At 44.2% G+C, this 15132-nt stretch overlaps 1 protein-coding gene across 14 annotated transcripts in view; it reads right to left on the reverse strand.

The window, feature by feature from the left end:
* Positions 1-15132, reverse strand: part of GPR50 (G protein-coupled receptor 50) — a 280991-nt gene that overhangs the window by 102632 nt on the left and 163227 nt on the right. For all 14 annotated transcript variants that reach the window (XR_005584875.1, XR_005584874.1, XR_005584872.1 and 11 more), the window contains 3 exons: positions 9785-9877; positions 6385-6512; positions 6019-6100 (listed from right to left, as the gene is read on the reverse strand). The gene's annotated coding sequence lies outside the window, so the exon portion shown is untranslated. The remainder of the gene's footprint in view (positions 1-6018; positions 6101-6384; positions 6513-9784; positions 9878-15132) is intronic.

Consider the following 15132-nt stretch of genomic DNA (forward strand, 5'->3'; position numbering starts at 1 on the left):
ATGTTGGTCCTGCTTTGAGCAGGGGATTGGACTAGATGACCTCCTGAGGTCTCTTCCAACTCTAATATTCTATGAAAGAAAGGAAGTTTTCCCCACCAGTAAAACTATACCATGCATTCCTCTATACCAGTATAGAAACCCTCCCCAAACTTAGCGAAACTTCAAACAAAAAACAAAAAAATTTAACTAAAGACAAGGTTATCTGAAACTGTATTTATGCTGTTTCAAATTAATCAAACTACACCTAGTTATGCTGGGATAAACCAGCATAGGGTTGGAATAGACAAAGATGGTGGAATGCAAACCAGTAGGTAGGAAGGAAATTCTTTTCTATGTTTAAGAAGAGATTCATTTCTTTCTCCTCAGCTTTGTCTTGTATTTTGGAGTCGTTGGAGACATTCATAACAGAGTGGAAGCATGTGAACCAAAATAAAGGCATTAGCTTGTGTCATCCCTAACTGAGAAACAGTCATTGAAGCACATGGAGTAGAAATTGTTATTCCGCTTTGCTATATTTCCAGGACACGCTTTAAAAAAAGAACTAGATAAGTTCATGGAGGATAGGTCCATCAATGGCTATTAGCCAGAATGGGCAGGGATGGTGTCTCTAGCCTCTGTTTCCCAGAAGCTGGGAATGGGTGACAGGGCAGGGGTTGGATCACTTGATGATTACTTGTTCTGTTCATTCCCTCTGGGGCACCTGGCATTGGCCACTGTAGGAAAGCAGGATACTGGGCTAGATGGACTTTTGGTCTGACCCAGTCTGGCAGTTCTTACGTTCTTCGTTAACTTTATAACAGGCCACATCAGCTTTCAGTTCTTCAGCGTTGATACTACTGTTCCAAAAAGCAATCATGTTTCTGTCTAGAAGAGGCAGATTGATGGGTATCCATGTTGACGGACATATGATGTCTCTAACCTCAAGTTTCCAAGGTTATGGTTTGATAGTCATTAAAAAAGTTATTTCTTCCTTATCCTCACAGAAAAAAATCTTATTTTATAAAACAAATAGTTTTGAGCCACAGTGGGTTTATTAGCAGACTTTTGTAGTAACCTTCTTTTGTGCAGTGGGTTGGATTTGGCAAGGACATGCTGTTCCATAACAGGAGGGAAATTTATGGAATATTTCATAACTCGTGGGGAAAGATTTTTCTTATCATTCAGCACTAAGTGTATTAGAAATGTCGGGCACATCCAGGAAAGCTTCTAGAGAGGAGAGTAGTGTGATGCGTGCCAGAACATCAGGTTAGGTGGAGCCATGAAGCTCACTCCCGAGAAAGGGGTGTTGTATACCTCTGCCACCCCAGAAAGACACCTGATGTAGAGTCACAGCTGATCCCTTCTGGCCCTTTGGGGGAAATAAGCTGCAACACCCCTTTACAGGAGGGCAGCTTTCAGCATGTTGCTAGGAAAGGACACTCTGCACTTCTCTGGGTTGGCCCCTAGTTTTCTGAGAGAGGGGAAGGAATGGGCTCAGGACCTGAGCTCCAGGCTGATCAGGAACATCTACACTGGTCTTTTTAGCCCCATAGCGCAAACCCTGAGTCAGCTGATCAGGCTCTGAGACTCACTGTGGCAGGTTGGTTTGTTTTTTTGCGGTGTAGACCTACTCAAAGGCACAAAGGCTATCAAAAGCCAATGGCAGTTGAGTGTCTAACTCACATATGTTGAAGCTCCCACCCCTAGATAGCCAGCTTAGCACGGGTGTGGCAGAGCAATATTAGAGCAAGTTCAGGTTTTTAGAACTCCAGGTATATTTAACCTAGGATTAATTCCAGAGATCAATGTAAAAAGAACAGGAGTACTTGTGGCACCTTAGAGACTAACAAATTTATTTGGGCATAAGCTTTCGTGGGCTAAAACCCACTTCACCGGATGCATGCAGTGGAAAATACAGTAGGAAGGTATATATATACACACACACAGAGAGAGAGAACATGAAAAAATGGGTGTTGCCAAACCAACTATAATGAGACTCAACAATTAAGGTGGCTATTAACAGCAGGAGAAAACAAACAACTTTTGTAGTGATAATCAGGATGGCCCATTTCCAACACTTGACAAGAGGGTGAGAGTAACAGTAGGGGGGAAATATTAGCATAGTTTTTACTTTGTGTAATGACCCATCCACTCCCAGTCTTTATTCAAGCCTAATTTAATGGTGTCCAGTTTGCAAATTAATTCCAATTCTGCAGTTTCTCATTGGAGTCTGTTTTTGAAGGTTTTTTGTCCCATTGAATTTTACTCAGAGCACTGTACATACAATTAAGCGTGTGTGAGAGTCTTTGCAGGATCAAGGCCTGAACATAGAGTAGACATTACTTCAGTGTGCAATTACCAGGATCACCATTATACAGGTCAGCTTTTGCCAATCGTTTCTGCACTGAGACCCTGCAATTTTCCTCTGTACGAACAGTAAATACGTTTGGATCCCTACTCCCAGGAGCAGTCCTTCCTCATGCAAGTAATCTTGCTGAAGCCAACAGAACTATTCATCTGAGTGGTGACGACTTGCTGAAGGCGATAACAGTGCTCAAGTTGTACTAGTTACTACACAGCACTATCTCAGCCCGGAAGCATTTAGGTAATAATTGGAGATATACCAATCTCCTAGAACTGGAAGGGACCTCGAAAGGTCATCGAGTCCAGCCCCCTGCCTTCACTAGCAGGACCAATTTTTTTGCCCCATCCCCTAAGTCCTCTCAAAGGATGAACTCACAACCCTGGGTTTAGCAGGCCAATGCTCAAACCACTGAGCTATCCCTCCCCCCAAACAATGAAACATGAACAGAGTTGGCACAACAAACATGCACACAATTCAAAGGAGGCAAGTAGGGGAAGGAAGGACATGAGTTGAAACAATCTGACTGTGGGATTTATTAGAAGTGTGGAGGAGGGTTAGGTTCATGACACAGCTTTTGTAAATTTTATACATTTTTAAATTTGGGGGCAGGCACTGAGGTTAAAAAAAATGACAGTTTTTCTGTATGCAAAAGATGTCAATGTAATAATGGCCACTGTACTTTAAAATATGACTGAACTATGTAATTACTTTTGATGGTATTCATTTCCCCTCTTGCGTTGTGGTTTAAGTCTCTTGGGAGAATGTATTCCACCTGGAGTCATAAAAATTCTGAATGACCCAGGATAAGAACCGGCCCCAGTATATTTATCTTTAAAAAGAGGTAGATGAAATGAAGTAACTGGAAATTAAATGGGATATTCTCATCTTGGTGCATGAGAATTTATGACGTGAACTCCCTTTGGTGTGCATAAAAATTACGTGCATTAATTCTTGTGCATCAATAATCTGTTTCTAATTATTTTTTTAAACACTAGATCAGGTAGGCAACCTATGGCGTGCGTGCCATAGTCCGGGGTGCTCTGCATTTTAATTTAATTTTAAATGAAGCTTCTTAAACATTTTAAAAACCTTATTTACTTAACATACAACAATAGTTTAGTTATATATTATTGTGGCAAAGTTCCTCCTCTCCTCTAGTAGGTCCTGCGCTTATTGGCGGATTTCCTCCCTTCCGTGGTCTTCCCCTTGGATGAAACCCACAGTCTGGATCAACTCCTCCTATGTCTGATTAGGAGTAGCGAGGTTTGGGGGGAACCCGGGCCCGCCCTCTACTCCGGGTTCCAGCCCAGGGCCCTGTGAATTGTAGCAGTCTCTAAAATGCTACTTGTAACTGCTGATTGACCGCTACAGCTCCCTGGGCTACTTCCCCATAACCTCCTTCAAACACCTTCTTTATCCTCACCATAGGATCCTCCTGGTGTCTGATACGGTTTGATTGTATGGTGTTTCCTCAATCCTCCAGTAGTACCCCCTCTCAGTTCTTAGTTCCTTGTGTCTCTGACTCCCAGCTCCTTATTCGCACTTCCTTCCTCTGGCTCCTCCTCCCCTGACTGGAGTGAGCTCCCCTTAATTGTTCCCAGGTGCCTTGATTAGCCTGCCCTGCTTGGCTGCAGGGGCTCCAATCAATGTAGCTCTCTCCTGTGCCTTCTAGAAGGTTCTTAATCGGCCCCAGGTGCCTTGATTATCCTGGAGCAACTGCCATTTTGGTTCCCATGGTACTAGGGATTTGCTTAGCCTGGGGCTAACATACCTGTTCCTCAGTACTTTCCTGTAGCCATCCGGCCTTGCTCCATCACATTATAGACTTATAGAAAGAGACCTTCTAAAAACGTTAAAATGTATTATTGGCACGCGAAGCCTTAAATTAGAGTGAATAAATGAAGATTCAGCACACCACTTCTGAAAGGTTGCCGACCTCTGCACTAGATTGATGGGTTGAAAAATAAATTAGATTTTAGGCCCTGGCACTGCAAAGATTTATGTTTATGTTTAACTTTACACACTGAGTAATCCCTTTGAACCCAAGTTAAAACACATGTATAAGTCTTAACTGGAAGACAGCCTTAATACTTCTGCAAATACTTAAGAGCATTCATGATTTTACCATGTGTGAGTAATTTATAAGCAGACCTGGGTGACATTTGTTTTTATCCATAAATCTTTTTCATGAAAAATGGCTTTTCAACCAAAGCGTTTTCATGGGAAATGTTTGTGTTGTTTGAAATTTTGCAGGTTTTCATTTAAAAAACAAAAACTGAACATTTTGTACTGAAAACCAAACTTTTTTGTTGTTGAAAGGGTTTTCAGTCTGTTTTTTTGTTTTCTTATCAAAAAAACTAAACTAAAATGTGGGAAATAGATGAAAAGTGAATATTTTTCAAAATTTCCAATGAAAAATAATCACAATTTTTGACCAGCTCTACCAGTAAGGGCTAATTCCATGGAACTAATGAGATGATTCAAGTTACATATGTACATAAGTATTGACAGAACCAGGCCATACTGTAAATAGATTTCTCTTTTTTATTATACTGCCTACTGTTTTATGAGGTGGTTAACATTTATTTTTATTCAGTATTTTGTTACCCAGCACACAGTAACACAAGACTTTGACTCCTTATATTGGAGAAACAACGACGTACAAATATATACTATTGGCATATTTATTGTATATTTATTATTACTCCCCCTATTTGTATCTCCTTCCTTAATACTTTTTTGGGTTAATTAAATTAAAAAGTAGTTAACAGGGAAAAGTCAAAGTACAAATTAAAATAGGCTGTCACTCTGTGGTCTTTAATTTGTAAAATCAGTCCATTTTACCCACTTTGGAAGGAATGCCCTCACACTATGGCCCCTGTATGCTGCTCCGCTAGCATGCTGAGGTAAAAGAACCTCTGCTGGCCTTGGAAGAATTCCTCCAGTGATCCTGTGTAAATCAGTCTATGGATGGCTTGTGCAGAGCACCCCTTACAAACCTTGGCATAGACGGCTTGCTAGGGGCTATGGACACCGGGGCAGCTCTAGGTTGTGACTCATGGATGCTGTTGTAACTTACATCCCAAATCTCCTGGTTCCAGCAGGCTAAACTACTAAACGACAATGCTTCCTTTCACAATGAACGTTCTCTGGTTAGCGAGTGTGTGATAAGCTTCAGCTTGCTGGAGAGAATTGAACCCCAAGGTAAAAGCCCTGGATGCTCCCCAAATTGTAACATGGCCCAAGATTTTAGCTTTCAGTTCAATGGCAAGTGCATTTGGAGAATTTGAGACCCCAATTCAGCAAGGCATTTAAATGTGTTCTTAAGGCTGAATCGGGGCCTTAGTTAATAACTTTCAAAGATACTGAACCAATTTTCTTCAGACTTAACTCATTTGTAGACCTGATTTGAACTTAATCAAGCCAAGCTGGCACTGCCTTGTAACTCACTGTATGAAAGGTTACATACCTTTCCTGCTTATATTATATTATATTTATTATTATTAAATGACAAATAACTTACGAGATAAAGAGAAACTCTTATTTTAAAGGTCTAAGTGCTGAAGGAAAGAACTAAGGTAGCATGCTTGACTTCTCAACCTCAGCTAAGAGAGCAAATGCAATCCTTACATGTATAATCAAGAGAATATTAAGCAATAGCAAAGTGGTATTACCTTTGTACATGGCATTATGAGACCAATACTGGAATGTTGTGTCTATTTCTGGTATGCACGCTTCAAAAAGGCTGTTGAAAAACTGGAAAAAGTTCAGAAAAGAGTTAGAAGAATGATTACATAACCCCATAATGCCTTTAGAAAACATGCCTTATAGTGAGACTAAAAAAATTCATCCTATTTAGTTTATCTAAAAGACGGTTAACAGGTGACTTGATCATAGTCTTTAAGTACCTACACAGTGAAGAGATTTCTGATGATTAAAAAGGCATAAGGAGATCCAATGTTGGAAGCTGAAGCTAGACAAATGACCAGAAATTATGCACAAATTTATAATTCTGATGGTAATTAACTGTTGGAACCTACCTAAGGATGTGGTGGATTCTCTATATGATATGACATCATGTGGAAGTTCACATCTTATTGAAAACTTCAGGAATTTTGGAAGGGAGCTGAAGAAGAGGAAAGTCCAAGTTATCTTCTCGCAGAGCCTTCTGGTCCCATGAGCAAGAGAAGGCAGAAGACACCAGAGGTGAACCTTTGGCTACACAACTGGCATAAAGCTGAAGATTCTAGTTTTGTGAAACACTGGGCTACATTCCAGTGGGGAGGGGTAACTGTACAAATGGGACCGCCTGTGTCTCACAGGTGAGGGGCCATTCTTCTTGGCTGGAGATTAGCTGGAGTAACCAGGAGTGCTATAAACTAAAAACACAAGGGGAAGTAACTAAAGGTGCAAATGCAGTACAAACTCTAACTCAGGGTGTCATGAACAAATTGAACTGAGGTGGCAAAGAATGAAGAGAAGACATTCTCCCATTGATTATGCAAATGCAAGGAGTTTGGGTAATAAGCAAGAAGAATCAGAAATTCTTATAGATAAGAAATGTGATGTAACTGGAACCTGGTGGGATGAGTCCCACGACTGGAATATTAAAATCACTGGTTACAACCTGTTTAGGATAGTGTGGGTAAAACAGTGGGCGTGGCATTCTACATCAAAGCACCATTACCCACTTTGTAGTTGTTCATTTGTAGTTATAGGATGCATATGGATCAATGTGCTAACTTTTTATTATCAGTTTTTTTTTTCATTTAATGAAAAATGTTGATAACCATTTGATGATTATTTTTATATTTTTTTCACACTCCACACTACCTCCTTTCTCAATCACTGTGGATAACACCATCATCCCGCTGGCCAGTCAGGCCCATAACCTGGACATCGTCTTCAACTTGGATCTCTCTCTTGGCCATCACATCTAGATCTAAATTTTGCAGGTTCTTTTTCTGCAGACTATCTCTGATATGACCTTCCCTATCCATCCACACAGCTAAAACTCTCGTCCGGGCTCTCAGCATCTTACATCTTGACTGCTGCAATATCCTCCTTTCTGGCCCTGACAGATGCAACCTTACCGTACTCATATCCATTCAGAATGTTTCTGCAAAGATCATTCTCGCTCGTTCTACTCCTCTCTTTGCATCTCTTGCACTGGCACCCCCTTCTCTCACATCAAACATAAGCTTATAGTGAGACTAAAGAAACCTCACTTTCAAGGTCCTGTCCCCCACCCCGGTTATCTTTCATTCACTATTGTGATGTGGACTCCGACCTCCAATCGGCTCATGATGTCAATTTCCATTGCCCACTTGATACTTTTTCAAACCAGCATCTTTGTGCTTTCTCTCGTGCTGTCCCCCACGCTTAGGAGGAGCTCCCTAGAAAAATCCACAAAAACACAATTTTCCTTCAAAACCCTCCTTTGCCCTGATGCCTACAAAAAAAAAACTTGACAAGGTTAGGCTGCTGGTGTGCTAGGACCACTGCCTGTCATGCTGACCAATATTGTCACATTGTTTTATTTGTATTCCTCCATCAGTCTGCATTCATCTGTTGCCTCTGGTTTTATACTTCATTGTAAGCTTTTGGGGGCAGAGACTGTCTTTTTGTGCTGTGTTTGTACAGGGCCTACCACAGTGAGATCCTGGTCAATGACTGGGTGTGATCAGTCATGCCCGAGCCTGAGCTGGGGAGTCATCTGTGATAATTACCTGTGAGACCTATGATAGGCACGTCCCAGATAACCAGGGCCCACCCACTCCACAAGCAAGGGCCTGACCAGCTGACCCCAATGCAGGTATATAGGCTCCTAATGTAAGCTGCCACTCCAATCTGCTGAATGTCGCTACTTGGGAGGAGGAATTCCCAGCTGCATAGTAGTTCTAACAGATTGCACCAGCCTGTGCTTGCACCAGCTTCAGCCGGCCACCCCCAGCTATCCTGATGCTGGGGGTCCTACACTAACACAAATAAATAATTACACATACACATCATGAAAAGAGCCTATTTCCTTCCCCTCTGAAATAATTCATATTGTCAGAACATTTTTCTAGGCATATATTGGAAAGATTAAAGGTAACATCTAATTTTTCGAGCTACATTTGGAGGCTTAAACTTAGCATCTATAACAGCATCTTGATCCTTGTGAATTTTAATTCTTATAGACATGAGTGTGAGCCCAGTAACAATCATGTGCCCAACATTATTCAAATGTTGCCCAGATGGACAAGGACTAGTGGGCCTAACGGAAATCCTTATATAAGTAAATATAGCCTCCGGATTGTGAGATCTGCTCAGTATGTTCCCCCTGGAGGTTTCAGAAAATATCTCTAAAGGATCGTCACAGCTTCCATTTAGCTTGACAAACAAGCCTCCAATCTCTAACACTGAAGTGCAGACTCCCTGAAGCAGGGAAAGCCATGTGTCTTTCTGACCTTCATCTTTATTAACAAGCTTATCTCATAGAGCCCTTAAGCAGATGGTTCTCTTCCTTCTCTCAGCACAACCCCCTTTCCCCCCAACATGCCTATATAGGTTTGCATGTGTCTGTTGTGTTCATTAGATCCACCACCCTGCAAGGAGATTCCTCTGCTAGTCAATAAAATCCTGTTTAAAATTCATCTCATCCTTGTGTGGGGCCCTTGGGAAAAATCCTGGGTCGTTAGAATATGCAAAAATGCTAATTGACTCCATTCAGAAACTGCAAAGTGTCAGAGCTTGAGACAGGTCTGCTCAGGCCATGTCTACACCATAGGGACTAAAGCAGCTGTGGCACCATAGCTACGCTGACATAACCCTGTAGTATAGGTGCACCCTATGGCGATGGAAAGGGCTTTTCCAGCACTGTAGGAACCCCACCTCCCTAAGTGACGGTAACTAGGTCAATGGAACCATACACTGGGTGGTAAGTTGGCAGAGCTACAGCACTCAGGGGTGTGAACTTTTCACATGCCTGAGCAATGTCGACCTACATTTTAAGTGTAGGCCATGACTCACCCAGGGGAACTTAATGTGTTCGAGTAAGGCCAGCAGGATTTGGGTGCCGGTGAGTCATCACAAGGCTTTGCCATTGACTCCATTCTACAACCACTACTCAAGCTGATGCAATGGGACTGCTCACGTGAGTCAGTACTAATCAGCAAGAGGGAGGATGGTAGAATCAGGCCCATTGAGAGGCAGGCTCAGGCTTGAAAACTCCTACCATTTTACTGGGATGGCAGATTTGCTCCAAACACAGCCCTCAGGGACCTCAGCCCTGTCCTTTACAAACCCTGATCCCCACCACCAGCCCTGCCCCAGAATAACCTATCTTACTCCCATTAAAATCAACAGGAACTTTGCTCACTAATCCAGTGGGAACAGGATCTGGACTTTAGAAAAGAGGGGAAATAAGAGGTTTAGGAAAAGAGAGAAGTCACACACCTTGTTAAAACGTAGCACAGCTTGGAAGAGAAAACTCATTGACTCCATTTCTGCCTCACGCTGAAGACATAGGGCCGTGGTCAGGAGACAGGTCTAAAAAAAGAAATAAACGGTTATTCAATAAGTAATGTTGAACCCACATTGAAATTAAACAATCCTGCATTTGCAGGGAGACAGGGTTCAAAAATCACTCTGTCCTAATACATTTTTCTCTATAAAACACATCAATTTTTATTTACATTAGACACCCACTGACTCTAAAAACGGATGCTCTGATACCTAGCTTCTCCCATTCCCTCCAAAACCATTCATTCCTGTTGCAATTGCCCTGATGCACAGCAAACCTACTAATTCTTCTATTAAATAGCAGCGCCCAGTGTATACTGGGATTCTCTCCAGCCGGCTAACTCCAGGCTTAAGAGTACACTTTTCTTCTGGGCAGCACCTGTATAAACAAGGTCCAGCTCTTTCCCCTACAACAATAACGATCAAATTCAGGGTTATTATCGCAAAGGGATGTGAACTACAGGGCACGGTTTCAGCAGTGAGTGTGGTGGATGGATTAGCCAGCCAGTTTCAATTAGTGGTAATCGGATTTATGTATCTATTCCTCTGAGCATTGTGCTGAAAATCTACACCAAACTGACATCACCTTTGGGTTTCTTTCTTAAATGTAGCTGAGAACACCCTGCTTTATAGGGACACGCATTTAAAAGCGTGGTGTGTATAGACCACAGCCTGGGTTTTGGACCAGTGGCAGCTACTCTGCTTCTGCAAAAGGTAAGCCTTTATGGGGGGAGAGGGATAGCTCAGTGGTTTGAGCATTGGCTTGCTAAACCCAGAGCTGTGAGTTCAGCCCTTGAGGGGGCAATTTGGGGATTGGTCCTGCTTTGAGCAGGGGGTTGGACTAGATGATCTCTTGAGGTCCCTTCCAACCCTAATATTCTATGAACCCCTACAGTGGTGAAGCAAACTGCTGAGTCCTGCCTTCTCACCTAACAGCTTTAGGAGAGGTGTGAATTAGGCCCACTTGTCTCAGCAGGGGGGCTGAGTGTGAGGTCATTTGAAACTTTAACATTGTTAACTAGTTCCTGGCTGATCATTTTAGCAGAAGTATCCAGCTACCCTGCTTACCTAATTAGGTTAGATTTCCTAAGAGCTAATGGAAAAGGGCCCAGGGGCTGACCTTGGCTTCAGTGGAGGAAGGAAGTAGCAGTGGGAGTTGGGAAGGCGCTTAGGGAGCGATAGGTAGGCTGAGCAGCTGGGGAGGGAGGATCACCTCCAGCAGAAGCAGCTAGCTGGTGAAGCTTGTGGAAGGCTCTCTCTGTGATGCTCAGGCTCCTCTGTGATTTGCAGCAGCTGACAAAAGGACATGCAAATATTAGACTCCAGAGGGAGTGGAGATCTTTGTTTACAGCTGCAGACAGCAGATACCTTTTCCTGTAGCTGCCAAAGAAGCAGAAAGGTGTGGAGGCCATAGATTGCTTCTGCCAGCCAAGCGGTAGCAAGCAGAGGGGTTGAGATCCAAGCTGCCAGGATGGACAAACTTCAGCTGAGTTATCGGTCTCCACTTTCCTGCTCAGCATACATGAGACTTTCAAAGGGATACAACAAATCATGCAGGTTGTTTGCAGACCAATTTTCAGGTGAGGCCAAAGATCACCTTGAACTGATGGAGTCTCATTCCTGTTTAAGCTGTTGCCGCATCCTTCAATTGATGGAAGGAGTTTTTCCATTGATGTAGGTAATCCACATCCCCAATTGGTCGATACTAGGTCAACAAAATAATTCTTCCATTGACATAGCTGTGGCTACACCCAGGGTTAGGAGTTCAAAGGTGTGAATTTTTCACGCCCTGAACAGCATAACTAAGTGAATCTCAATTTTAAGTGTAGACCACACCTGAGTTTCTGTGACTACTAAGTGAGCAACAGGTCTCCAGAGCTACCTCTGAGGTTGTCTATTTGTGAAAACCTCTTTGGAGGTACTTGTACTTTGTAAAGACCCATTTTCTATCATGAATCTGAGCTAACTACCAAATCTGCATTCATATGTCATATGGAAACCTCCGAGATAACCCAGCCCTTATTCTGCACTCCAGTTCAGAGTTGGGAGCATGGATCAGCATTCCCATTGCACTTCCCATCAGTATCCGACCTGGGCCAGGGAAGCTAATGATCCAACCAGTGGAGCAAATTCAGTGATGAATTGTGGTCATAGGGCAGCTGAGGCACGTTGCACACATGCTAAGAAGTAGTTCAGAGTTTCTTGGCTATTCTATTAGGATGCTGTTGTCAAGTGTGAGTAAAGGTAAAATTTTCATGTGTCTAACAGCCAGATATTTAAAGGTATTTAGTCACATGATTTCAATGGGAGTTAGGCACTGAGGTGCTTTTGAATAAAACACACTGGGCACCTTTCTACATCTTTATGTGCTTAAATATGGCCATACCTGATTTAGGAGCCTGCATCCAGTGGTGAGCTGCAGCCGGTTCGCACCGGATCGCGCGAACCGGTTGTTAAATTTAGAAGCCCCCTTTAGAACCGGTTGTTCCTGGAGGGACAACTAGTTCCAAAAGGGCTTTTAAATTTAACTAAAGCTCTAGCAGCTCCCTGCCCTTCCCCCGGCCCCAGCTCACCTCACTCCGCCTCCTCTGCTGAAGCTCCTCCGGCTTCTCCTCCCCTCCCCAGCTTCCCGTGAATCAGCTGTTCCCGCGGGAAGCTGGGAGGGCTGAGAAGCAAGCAGAGCTTCCACCAGGTGAGCTGGGGCCGGGGGGCGGGGGCGCCAGCGGGAGGAGGGCTCCAGGCGGCGCGCCACTCGGGAGGTCGTAGCGAGACTCTGGGGTCGGGCGGCTGGGCTCCTGCCCCCAGGGTCCAGCTGCGACCTCGGCCGGGCAGCACGGCTCCTGCCCGGGTCCGGCCCCCGGGTCCGGCCGGTCGGCGTGGTGGGAGGAGAAGCCGGGGGGAAGCTTCCTGCAGGTGAGCTGGGGCAGGGTGGGGCGCAATGAGGACTCCAGGCGCCGCCTGGCCCTGCTCCAGCCACTGCCCGGCCCCAGCGCCGGACCCAACTCCGGCCGCACGGCGCGGCTCCGACCCTGGCCCCGACCCTGGCAGGGGTAAGAGGCCAGGGCCAGGGCCGGGACTGGGGCGTGGGAGGAGGGGTTGGATCGGGCAGAGGTTCTGGGGAGGCAGACAGGGGATGGGGAAGGGGGGGTTGGGTAGGCGCCACGTGGGAGTTCCTGGGGTCTGTTGGGATGGTGGTGGATGGAGTCGGGGCAGTCAGGGGACAGGGAGCGGGGCAAGTTTGGCAGGGGGTGGGGTCCTGGGGGGGAGTTAGGGTTGGGGGTCTTGGGAAGGAGTGGTCAGGGGACAAGGAGCAGGGCAGGGGGGGTTATGGGTTGTGGTTTCTGAGGGGGGGCAGGACGTGGGTGGGGGGTGTACTCACTGGGCGGTTCCCTACCGGGTCTTCGGTGGTGGGTCCTTCAGCCGCTGGAGCCGTGCCGCCGAAGACCCAGTAGGGAACCGGTTCCTAAGATTCTGGCAGCTCATCACTGCCTGCATCCCATTCTCAAATTGAGACTTAGGCACTAGGAAAGTGACTTGGAAAGTGGTTAGAATGTGTAGACTCCTATGTGACGTAGGCTTTTAAAAATGTATCCTACGTTTTTGCGAGCTTTACCAGTCATCTTCAGGATTCTGGTTTTAGAGCCTTTTCAGACTTTAGATCCAGGTTTAGTCCCAGATAACATTTTCTCGTGATGTAACAATCCCTTTAAGGTATCTGCATACTGGACACTATACAAATACGAGTGACTGATTCATTGATTGAGACCGTCCTTTTAACTCCGGGAGTAGAACCTGTGAAGGGTGATTTTCCAATGTACCCTATAGTTATATTGTTGCAAAAACAGCCAAAATGATTTGCTCTGAGACCCTGTGTCTTATATTCAGTTAATTCTTCTTGAAAATGTAGCTTATTTGCCAGAATACACACTGTGGTCAGAGCCCAGAACACTTAATCCACTCTGGCAATACTGTTCCAGTGTAATATGCATTCAAAGGGAAGATTCACACAGCTAAGACCGGACTATGTAGAGCTATATTAACGCAGATGGGAAGGAAGAAGCATTCTGTGAAATAAAGAGAGAGAATATTCTACAGAGGGAAAATAAATGGATGGTTTATACTGAGACCCAGGGCAAACTTCTGTTCTGAAGAACCACGAACCCCTTTGAAGCTCAGGCATATGTGCATTTCACATTTGAAACTCTGCATCCAAACACCTCCCCCATCATTTTTATTCCAGGTTGGATCCAAATCAAGAAGAGGCCTATTTTCCAGTTCAAGATTTTAGCTGTGGCCAAACCTGAGCTGTCAGTCACATCAGAGCCCTGGATTCTGGCCTTGATTTGAACCCATAGCCTAAACCTACCCCTGATCCAGCTCTGAGCACAGTAACTCTTTGAAGCCCGTCTCTCTTCCGCCTGGAATGGAATAGTGTCTAAGCAGAGTGTTTGTCAAGACATGCTTGTGTTCACTATATTGATAAAGCCAGCTGGCAACTTTAGGAAGGCTGATAAGCTAAAATCCATTTTAATCCACCTTTGAACATATGCTGCCTCTTATCCCAGTCTGTTGGGATTGTCAAGCGCAGACAGGAGATCATTCACTATGAAAACTGTACCTCTTATAGCTTTCTTCTCTGGCAAAATATACAGTGCTACCTCATTGGCTTATCCTCAATATTCATGCCGTAATGATACAGTACAGAGATCACACGGTGGTGTGAAGCAGTAAATGTAGAGATGACACCGAAAAGCCATTTGACTGGCAGGTGGAAGAGACATTATCAGACAGATAGGCATTGCAATGTGTCATGAACATTTTGGGGGTGAATACATCTTTTGTAACTACCTTCCTGGCTGTTGGGACTGCTTTTTACTTCCTCTGTTTTTCAAATTTTAGTAACTTACCTCTCACCTATTTGAAAATCTTGTCTCGCCTTTTTAAAGCTTTAGCCGGCTGACTTTTCCCAGTCCGCATGCCGTTTACTGGATGCAGGATATTATCACAACACTAATGTAACCATAAATTCCTTTATTAAATCCAAAGGCCAAATGGTATTTACATAATTGCTCCAAACATGCCTAAAAAGCCTAAATAATAAGCAATTTACTACATCCAAACATTGATAAACATTTGAGCAAGATACTTACAAATGGGCTAACCCCAGGGGTGCTTGGACCCATAGTGGCTGGTTCCAGCATGGCCAGCCAGGTATTAGCAATGAATCCTTTAAGAGTTTACTTTTTTTATGCCCTTAAACTAACAAGTGATGGAATTGCCAA

Source organism: Mauremys reevesii, linkage group 9, assembly GCF_016161935.1.
Source record: "Mauremys reevesii isolate NIE-2019 linkage group 9, ASM1616193v1, whole genome shotgun sequence".
NCBI classification, from domain to species: Eukaryota; Metazoa; Chordata; order Testudines; family Geoemydidae; genus Mauremys; species Mauremys reevesii.